This window comes from Dipodomys spectabilis, unplaced genomic scaffold (genome assembly GCF_019054845.1).
Source record: "Dipodomys spectabilis isolate Male_0828 unplaced genomic scaffold, ASM1905484v1 ptg000178l, whole genome shotgun sequence".
Lineage (NCBI taxonomy): Eukaryota > Metazoa > Chordata > Mammalia > Rodentia > Heteromyidae > Dipodomys > Dipodomys spectabilis.
The window spans coordinates 4,133,175-4,143,499 of record NW_024870855.1 but is presented as its reverse complement, the minus strand read 5'-3'; positions in this window follow the sequence as shown (position 1 = coordinate 4,143,499).

Here is a 10,325-nt window from a genome sequence, read left to right as displayed (position 1 = left end):
GTCCCTGAGCTTTCTGGCTCAAAGCTAGCATTTCACCACTTGAGTCACAGCTCCACTTTTTTATGGTTAATTGGAGATGAGTCTCATGGGCTGTCCTGCCCAGGCTAGCTTTGAACCATGATCCCCAAATCTCAACGACCTGACTAGCTAGTATGACAGGTGTGAGCAATTGGTGCTACTTCACTTGTTTAAAAAATGTTCCAGGAAGGAGTTTATTTTGCCTATGCAGTCTCATGGTGAAAGGATTTTTATTCCACATGATTCAAATAAGAACAGAAGTCTAAGTTCACATATCCTCAAGAGGACAGAAGTGAACTTGAAACCACAGAGGTGCCCAAACCAGGAGGAATCTCACTTCCTGCACCCCTCTGTCCACATCCAGACTGTGCACTTACCTGATACCATGTGATTTGATATGGTAGGGGCAGAAGCTCATTGGCAATCTCTGTGTTTGCTATGTACTAGCAAAGATCAAAAAACACAGTGTTGGGGATTCACATCAGCTCTTTGTTTTGATTTTTCTTTGCATTGTATTTTTCATGTGTAGGAGTTCCTTAGCCTAAGTTCTTGTGCACAAACACTAGCCTTAAGCACAGGAAGGAAAACTCCCTGGGATGGCTTTAGAATGATCCTGGGCACAAAGCAAAATGTAAGCGATGCTGAAGGTTTAAGAAATGAGGATCATATCCAGTTGCTGATAAACAGTTTGTATGCCTTCCTTGAGCTAGAAGATCAGACGAAGTGCATTCACTTTTCAAATATAAACTCCATTTCTCACAAAATCTTTGAATAATCAACTAACCAGATACCTAGAGGAAATGTATAAAATTCTGATTTTCCTTCTTTCTCCCTTCTATTCCCTTCTTTCTCCCTTTCTCCCTTTCTCCCTTCCTTCCTTCCTTCTTTCCTTCCTTCCTTTTTTCCTTTCCTTTCCTTCTTTTCTTTCCTTTCTTATTTTGTGCCAATACTGGAGCTTGAATTCAGAGCCTCTTGCTTGGCTTTTCTGCTCAAGGCTGAAGCTCTATAATTGAGTCAAACCCCCACTTCTAGCGATTTGCTCTTAATTGGAGGTAAGAATCTCAGGCAATTTTCTACTTGTGTTAAATGTAAACCAGGATTCTCAGATCTCAGCCTCCTGAGTAGCTAGGATTATAGGCATGAGCCACCAGTGCCCGACTAAATTCCTAATTTCTTTGTTTTAAATTAACTCATTTTTATATGAAACATTTTATTTCAAAATATTAACTAATAATTAGTTAATACTATTAGTTAATTATCATTAGTTATTCAATATTTTAGAGGTTTTATTAAAGCTTCTTAAAGAAATAATGTTAAGGAGGACTTAGATTTGATACTAACTCATTGACCAATTAATCATCCAATGTCCAAGGAAGATAGCAGGTATTAGTCACAGAAAAACACAGGAGAAACTTCTGTCTACTTGGGCAAGTCTTTCAAAGGCTTCTGTGGAGTTGTTCAGGGAGGTGGGGTGCCCAGGAATATCAGTGGTGAAGGGCCCAGGTTCTGAGTCTTCATGGAGAGTTTGCTGGTACCCACACGGAGACTGGAATGACCACATCAGGTGGGGTCTGTGTGATGAAATGGATCGTGGGAAGACTCAAACAGCCACAGACAGAAAGCTGCTGAGCATTCAGGCCTTGTGCATCCAGTCACAGCAAGACACAAGCCAGCTGTCCTGTGATGGACAACTAAGATGTCAAATGTTTCTGGTGTGTTTCCAACAGGGACAAGGGGCAGACATGAATGGCAAGAAGCCCGGAGAAGAAAGTCATTGCCCAGAAAGCAGAGCAGTGGAGAAGTTTCAGAGGTCAGTGGTCAGAATTTTCTGGAAGACAACATTTCAGTGGTGAGGGAGGGCATGGATTAAGGACAGCACCTTGCATTCTGCTGGGAGCAAGTAGGTAGATGGTATACAAAGACGGCACCTTTTGAGTTTAAGTGCCCATGTTTATATCAGGTGCAATGGTCCACTCTAGAAACAGATATGGAGTTCATCATCATAGAGACGGAATTCCTTAAGCATGGCGTCACTGACTTTTGGGGTTATGGAAGTCCTGTGGATTGTAGGATGAGTGTTACCCCTGGGGCCTCTCATGTCACCTTCAAGTTGGTATTATGAAGGAGATGTCTACAGACATTATCAAGTATCCCAGGAAGACGAAATTTATCTGATAACCACTGGTATAGATGGTCCTTAGTCCTTAAGGCTGGAGAGTGTAACAGTACAGAGGAGGAGAGAGAATGAAAGATACAACACCAGAGTACACCATTTAAGACCGAGGAGAGAAGGGGGAGAAGGAAAGAGAAAGACAGAGAGGAGGGAGAAAGGCAGAGAAGGGAGGGAATAAAGGAGAGATAGAGAGATGGAGATGAGGGAAGAGAGCAGAAGGAGGGAGAGAAACACACACAGATAGAGAGATGGGAGGAAGAGAAGAGAGATAAGAGATGGGGAAGGGACAGATATAGTAACAGAAAGACTGACAGTAAGAGAGACAGAGACCAAGAACTTAAAAGACAGTGAGAGGAATGATCAGAAAAATAGAGGGAAAATATAGAAGCTAAGTTAAAAAATGTTTCTATAACAAAAATTTGATCCTACTAAAGGTAGATATAGCTAAGGATGAATGACAATGAAGTCTGAAAAGTAACTTCTATTTTTTTTTCAGCAAGATTGTCATCAGTAACTTCAGCTTTACAAAGAAAAACAAAAAGGAAAAAAGCAAAGAAGTTTCTGATTCTGTAGATGAGGGCAGGAGATGAGCAGCATATGTTTGATTTTTCTCTTGTATGATTTTCCTCTAGCCAGGTGTGGCAGTTAAAAAGATGTTGGGTTGAGGTTTGGAAAGAGTTCAGTAGACAGTCCAGAGGTTCATAGAGGCTCAGGGCATTGGCAGGGCAGCTACAGAAGTGGAAGTGGAGGACCGCGGAATATAAACTGGGTAATGAGAAAATGAACACAAGAGAGAAATCAATGATGGGTGCTTTCCAAAATAGAGAGCTTAGGCTTCCGGCATCTGTGAAGACACTCAGGAAGTGATATGAGAAACGCTGAGGGGTACGGGAAAAGTATTTACACATCTAAACTGGGTCTTGATTTATTTGCAAGGTCAAGGAGCTCACCTTTGACACCCTTTTAAACAATCAAGCTAGGGTACAGGAATATCTTTCTGGAGCTTGTGTGATAGGAATGTCAGTCTCACTCTGGCCATGGCATAGGACTTTATACCTACTAATGCTCATTGATGTCACAACGCCCTTCCACAGGCTTCTCCTTTCATTTTGAAGTCACTGTGATTTTTACATGCTAAGATCACCTGAAGGTATTTCATTCCCAACAATTAGGCTCTAATCAGATTTGATGGACTCTAGAAAGAGGCAACCTTGGTGGTTCAGATGGAGAGAGGTACAAGTGTGTGTGTGTGTGTGTGTGTGTGTGTGTGCACACGCGTGTGTGTGTATGTATGTGTGTGTGTGAAATAAGAAGGCCATAAGGAAAGGTCTGAATATATGAGAGGCCTCCACCTCTACTTTGCCTCTGGTACCAGGCAGACATCACTAATTGACTTCAGCACTCCATCCTAAGATTCAGGACTTGTGCTCACAGCCCAGATCCTCCCTCCTCTGCCTGGGTGTCAGAATCACTTGAAGAGAATTAAGAAAAAATAAGAGTCACCAGAGTTCATCCCAGGTTTGCCCATTTGGCATCTTCGGTGATTCCGACATGCTTTGCCTAGGGTTAGTTTTCAACATGTAGCTCTAGGCAGACAGATGGGAGTTGGTAGCTGGGGGGAGGATGCTTCAGCTGGGAAAGTGCTGCCAGCTCTCACCTTCTTCTTCCCTGCATTTCCACTTTGTAAAGGACAGGTGGGTTTCCCTTGCAAAGGCTTTCTCTTAGGCTAATGTCAGGGCTCACTCTGCTCTGGTTTGTTAGTCTCCCTGAAGATAACATGGAAGATTGTTCAGCTGGGAGTTGGAGCATGGATTCATTTATCCTAGAAATATTAATGAAGGGCTGGCATGCTCAAAACCTAGCATACCTTTCAGATTGTAGGCAGACTACATGATAATACCACGTCTTAAAAAAGCTAATCAGCTCTTTCTTACACATGCTTTGGTTTCCAACAAAAATGTAACTCAAAGCTGGGTGTGCTGGTGGCTCACGCCTGTCATCCTAGCTACTCAGGAGGCTGAGATCTGAGGATCGCAGTTTGAAGACAGTCAGAGCAGGAAAGTCTGTGAGACTCTGATCTCCAATTAACCACCAAAAAGCCAGATGTGGAGATGTGACTGGAGTGGTAGATCACTAACTTTGGTCAAAAGAAAGGTTGGTGACAGTGTCCCGGCTCTGAGTTCAAGTCCCAGGGCCAGCACGCGCGCGCGCGCACGCGCGCGCGCGCGCGCGCACACACACACACACACACACACACAGTAACTTAAATACCAATCATTAGGGTTTCTCTTAATGAACTGGGCAACATATGCAGAGCAGAAGCAGAGGCTTGGGAAAATCCACTCACCTTGTATTAATACCAAAGACTGAACCAATACTGTTGATACCACAAGACAGTAGCACCCTGATCGGTCCTTTGTCTCTATGGTCTTGAAGAATGAGTCCATGGACACAGAGGGAGAAATAAAATAACAAAGACTTATTGAGAAAAAAAGGTAAGTAGATCTCCCATTAGACAAGAGGGGTCTTAAGGAAGGGCAGTGCCTGGGGTGCATTATGCAAGGGTAAATAAGGGTCTCTAAGGGAGAGCTACATAACTCTCGAGATCATTGGTCAGCCTGTGGGCCATAGCAGTCCCCAGACCCAATCAGAGGCCCCACATGGCCTGCATAAGCTTTCCATGCATACACATGTGCACACCCACACACATGCATGTGTGTATATATGTACATTCCCTTGGTTCATCTGTTAATCCAAAATTATTTATAAGCTAGGCAACGGTGGCTTACACCTGCAATCCTAGCTACTTAGGAGGCTGAGATCTGAGGATCACGGTTTTAAGCCACCCTGGGCAGAAAAGTCTGTGAGACTCTTATCTCCAATGAACCACCCCAAAACCAGAAGTGGCGCTGTGGCTCAAAGTGATAGAGTGTTAGCAAAAGAGTACAGAGACAGTGTCCAGACCCTGAGTTCAAGCCTCACCACTGATTAAAAAAAAGTTATTTACAGTTTTAAGATGAGATGACCATGTGTTCTTATACTGTAAGATGTCACACATGCACCCGGATTACCAATTTCCTTTGAAAAATCCTTCATTGTACAGAAAACCTCACTGAGCTACAGGGCCACCTGGTACAGCTATGCAGGGACCCTGTCCCCACTCCTCAGATGTCTCCTCCCATCCTCACCTTCCCCCTCAGGCTCTTTCCAGGAGGAGGGACACTCACTGCAGTCTTAAGCCTGTCAGAAACACCTTGGAATTTGTGCAAAGGCCCATTTACGTTCCCGCCTTCCCTGCTGCTATGTGTTAAATGATACACACTTAGTGTCTATACCAAGAGCAGCGTTAAATATGGCTACATTTTCAGGAACCTGACATCACTGGAAATTTATATGAACTATGGCATCCTACATGGAAACATGTAGCCCCCTCTTCCCGACTTACAAACCTTAAATCATCTGTGGTTTAATCTTCAACTCAGACTCTAAAGAAAACTACAGTGACTTCTGCTCATCTTCCAATGCTGACCACTTCCTGAGTTGATATTTAAAAAAAAAAAAGAATCTGTGCTAGGATGGTTGGAAAAACAAACACATTTAAAATTCGCAGACTCTTTGGAGCATCTGTTGCTGCTTTTGACTCTGTGATATTTGTCAAAAATTCTCTAGAGCAAAGTCTCAACCCCTGGATGTTTCCAAGAAGGGATTTTCACTAAAACCGATATTCTCCTTGCACGCTCATCAGGGTGAGGGATGGCCTTGTCCCCGGAGATCCTGCAATATTCACAATCATTTCACAATGTCATTGAATCACTTTCCCTAAATTCAAAGGCACCAAGTCCCATAGAACTTGCTTTGTTTAACAAAGAAGGCTTTCTTTCCCAAATCCCTCTGGCTTTACTGACTTGGAAAATCTTATTAGCCAGATTGAAAAAAAAAAATGCTAACAACAACAAAAAAATCCACCAGCAATTCTGGGACTCAAACAGCTATTTGGGAGCGACTGAAGAGCAGGAACCCAATTAGACGGGCCAGCTGCATAGACCCCAGTACTGGGCTGGAATGCCAGCCTACAATGCCTGCAGAGGCAGGGGCTGAGCGTCCATTAAGCTCTGTTCACATGGTCCTCAAGCCTGAGAGATTCATTTCCCAAGTTGAAGGCACGAGCAGACGGGAAGGTTAATGCAGGCTGAGAGTTAGCTGGATCAGGGAGAAGGGACTTTAATATCTTACATGAGGATTTGAAAGGGGCAGAGGCAGGCTTAAACCACTTTCTTGTAACAGAATAGAACAGCTAACCTGGGCTGCCAAGCATTTTCTCTGACCCTTTTGTCCTTAGTTTCAAGAAGAACAAATACGTTCGACTTTGTTCACTTGACCTCTGAGCTGCGAGGAAGAGTCGGGAGAAATACTTTATGGGTCTCGTAGTGTATTTGGAAAAAAGAAAAAAAGTGAAGCGAAGGTGGAGGTTGACTGTGTGGGGAATTCTAGGAGATTTCAGGAGGATCCATGAGAGGGAGCAGCAAGAAGCAGCTCTGTGCAGGGTGACTCGGAATACTGAACCCCGAGGTGTGGCAGACTTGATGGGAGCTTGATAATTAACACCACAGGTGTTCCTGAGAGTCCTACACGAGAATCTTTTAAGACACATTCTCTTGTCAGTCGCTATAACAGAATACTGGAGATAGGCTAGTTTATAAAGAAAAGAGGTTTATTTTGGCTCAGGCTCCTAGAAGTCTGAAGAATGGCACTAGCAGGTTTAATGGAAATCAAACTCCACTGTTCACCCAGATCAAGCTTCTCAGTACAACCCAAATGAGTAATCAGTCTTTAATGTGTAAAAAGAGGGAATGAATGAAACTTTTACATGCCCAAATAAGAATATTGTATTCCTTTACATATTACATTTTCTCTAACCATTTAAGAACCCAAATAGGTATTTACATAAGCAAAGAAAATATTTAATTGAAAGTACTGCCAATCTACATCACTATTATTTGACTGGTCTTATTGGAGTTGACACTGAAAAGAAAGAAACAGGTACTTGGAATTCATTTTCTTTTGTGTTGCAGCACTGGGGTTTTTACTGAGGGCTCTCCACTGACCATGCAGTCCTCTTACCACTTGTGCCATAAGTCCAGTCCAGCTCTTTGCTGGCTATTTTTGAGGTAGAGTCTTGCTTTTTGGTTTAGGCCAGCTTGGAATGCAATTCTTCTCTTCACACCTTCTTCTCTTTGCTGGGATGACAGGTGTGTTCCACCACACACAGCCATTGGTTGATATGAGAGCTTTGAAAACTTTTTGCCTGGACTGGTTTTGAACTATGATCTTCCCAAGTAGGTAAGATTATAGATGGAAGCTGTTTCACCCATGTTGGAATTCAGATTTTTATTCTATTCTTCTCTCTATATATTTAATTGTGAAAATACCATACAGAGGTGTTACAATTACATGGGCAAGATAATGAGTACATTTCTTATCAAGCATTGTGGCCTCCTCCTTTGTTTCCCCTTCTGTGGCTCAAGCAGTAGAGTGCTCTCCTTGAGCTGAAGAGCTCAGGGACAGCGCCCAAGCCCAGAGTTCAAGCCCCATGACCTACCAAACAAAAAAAATTTTTAAGTTTTTTATTGTGAAAATACTGTACAGAGGGGTTATAGATATATGAGCAAGGTAATGAGTACATTTCTTATCCAGCATTGTTGCCTCCTCCTTTGTTCAAAATATTTTTTTAATGTAATAGGAAGGCATGAGGCTTTTAGACTGCTTTAGCATTAATTAATTAATTAATTAATTGTGCAGGGGCTTGAACTCTGGGCCTTGTATTCTCAATTGTCTTTTTTTCTCAAGATTGGATCTCTATCACTTGAACTACATAGCTCTACTTCTGACTTTTTGCTGGTTAATTGAGATAAGAGGCTCTCAGATTCACCTGCCTGGGCTGGCTTTGAATGCAATTCTCAGATTTCAGCCTCCTGAGTAGCTAGGATTACAGGCATGAGCTCTCAGTGTCTGGCCAAACAAATATGTATGAGTTGCTCTGCATGTTAAACACCAAATGAAGTTTTTAATGTATATATGTTAAGTATTTATTGTCAGATCAGACCTAGCTCAGGGCTGACTATATGAACAATATAACTATTTAAAAAATAGTCATTTTTCAAGGTAATAAATAATGAGGAAGAAAATAAGCCTATAATGATATTTCACCATGACCTTTATTGTTCCTTTTATTACATGGTGAAATGGGAATATTTGGCAGCATGATAGACCAAGAGATTGTATTTTAGGAAGGGAAAAATATACTTGTTTTCATACTAGGAAATTCTTCCTATGGTCTCTAGAATTTATTTAAAGCACCTACTACGGAGCATGGATTGTTATTTTCTGAAGATTTTTTTTTATTGTATTTAAGTAGTTGTACAAAGGACTTACTATTCAACAGATCAGGAATACAGTGCCTCTTGATCAATGTCACCACTTTGAACATTCTCACACACCCCTCCCAGGCCCACCTCTTCCCTTACTTTTCTTAATTTTTTAGCAACATGTTGAATTTTTTAACCATTTAATGAAGCATTTTATGTATAAAATGCATCTTGATCTGTGTATTCCTTCAACATCTTCACCCCCTTCTACTCACCCCTTCCCTTATTTTTCTCAGTTCTGTGGTTTATATAATGTATTCTTCCTTACATTCTACTCCTTTCCCCCATTCATTCTTTTATCCCTTTCCCCTCCCCTCCCTTGCAAGTACCCATTTTCTGGTACTTATTTTGTTGGGCTTTGACCTAGTCTTTCTAAAGAATTATACTATTTGTGCTCTCCATAGAGTCTATTATACTTCAGTTAATTCATTTATACCCACTTGGATACCACCCAATGTGTTTACTTATAGATTTATAGCTCCCACAAATGAGGGAAACCACAAGGAATGAATTATTATTTGTCTACTTATCAGACTATCTTGCATTCTGTGTGAGTTCAGTTACTCTAGTTGAGAACTCACCAGCTGGTTGGGCTGGCTGTGGCTGGTTAACATTCTGTCTGGGGTCTGAGAAGGTGGCTCAGTGGTAGAGTGCTTGCCTTGCATGCATGAGGCCCTGGGTTCCATTCCTCAGTACCACATGAGCAGAAAAAGCTGGAAGTGGCGCTGTGGATCAAGTGGTAGAGTGCTAGCCTTGAGCTGAAGAGCTGAGAGACAGCACCCAGGCCCAGAGTTCAGGCTCCACAAAAAACAAAAACAAAAACAAAAAACAAAAAAACAAAAAACATTCTGGCTGGGTTATCTTCAAACCTCAATCCTCAAATCTCAGTCTCCTGAGTAGCTAGAATCACAGGTGTGAACCACCTGTGCCCAGGGTATGGAAACTATTTTATCTTTGTTCATCAGCAGGGTTCACTAAGTAGAAAAATGAGTGGCTATACATATATATATATATATATATGTATATGTATATATACATACATACATACATATATTGCCTTCATTGAGCTTCATAGAAAATTGGACAGCACCTGAGATTTAGCAGTAGATTCTCCTGGGGGAAATCAGAGATAGGATAGGAAATGGTGGCATGTTTTGGAAGTCCTCACCATCTGTGTAAGAAATAGATGTAAAAATTTTGGGGAATTCTCTGCAATCAGGTTGAAAAAAAATAAATCAGATTTTAAAAAATCCTGGGAGCACTGGACAAGTACAATGGCACGTAATGATTTGCTTGTTCCAGAAAGAATAGGGTGCTCATTCAGGGCTTCCCATGAAAATCTAGTGTTCCCACTGAATAGCTTAGTTGAAATAGTATTCACTTACCTTCTTGCTCAAGTCTCAAAACATTTTAGCACATGTTTATTGAACAATTGCATTTGGAGCATTCTAGAACAAAGACAGGGTTTACTAAATGATAACCCATAGGCCAAATCTCGTCCACTCCCCATTCTAAATCATAAAGTAGATTGGCATCCAGCCACACTCATTCACTCATGCAAGGTCTGTGTCTGCTTCCACTCTACCATGGCAACCTGTGGTAGCTGTAACAGCCCACACTGCCCACATGTAAAATATTTTCTACCTTGTTCTTTACAGAAGGCTCTTTGCTGCCCTTGCTTTAAGGAACATGCCAAGATACAAAGTCTT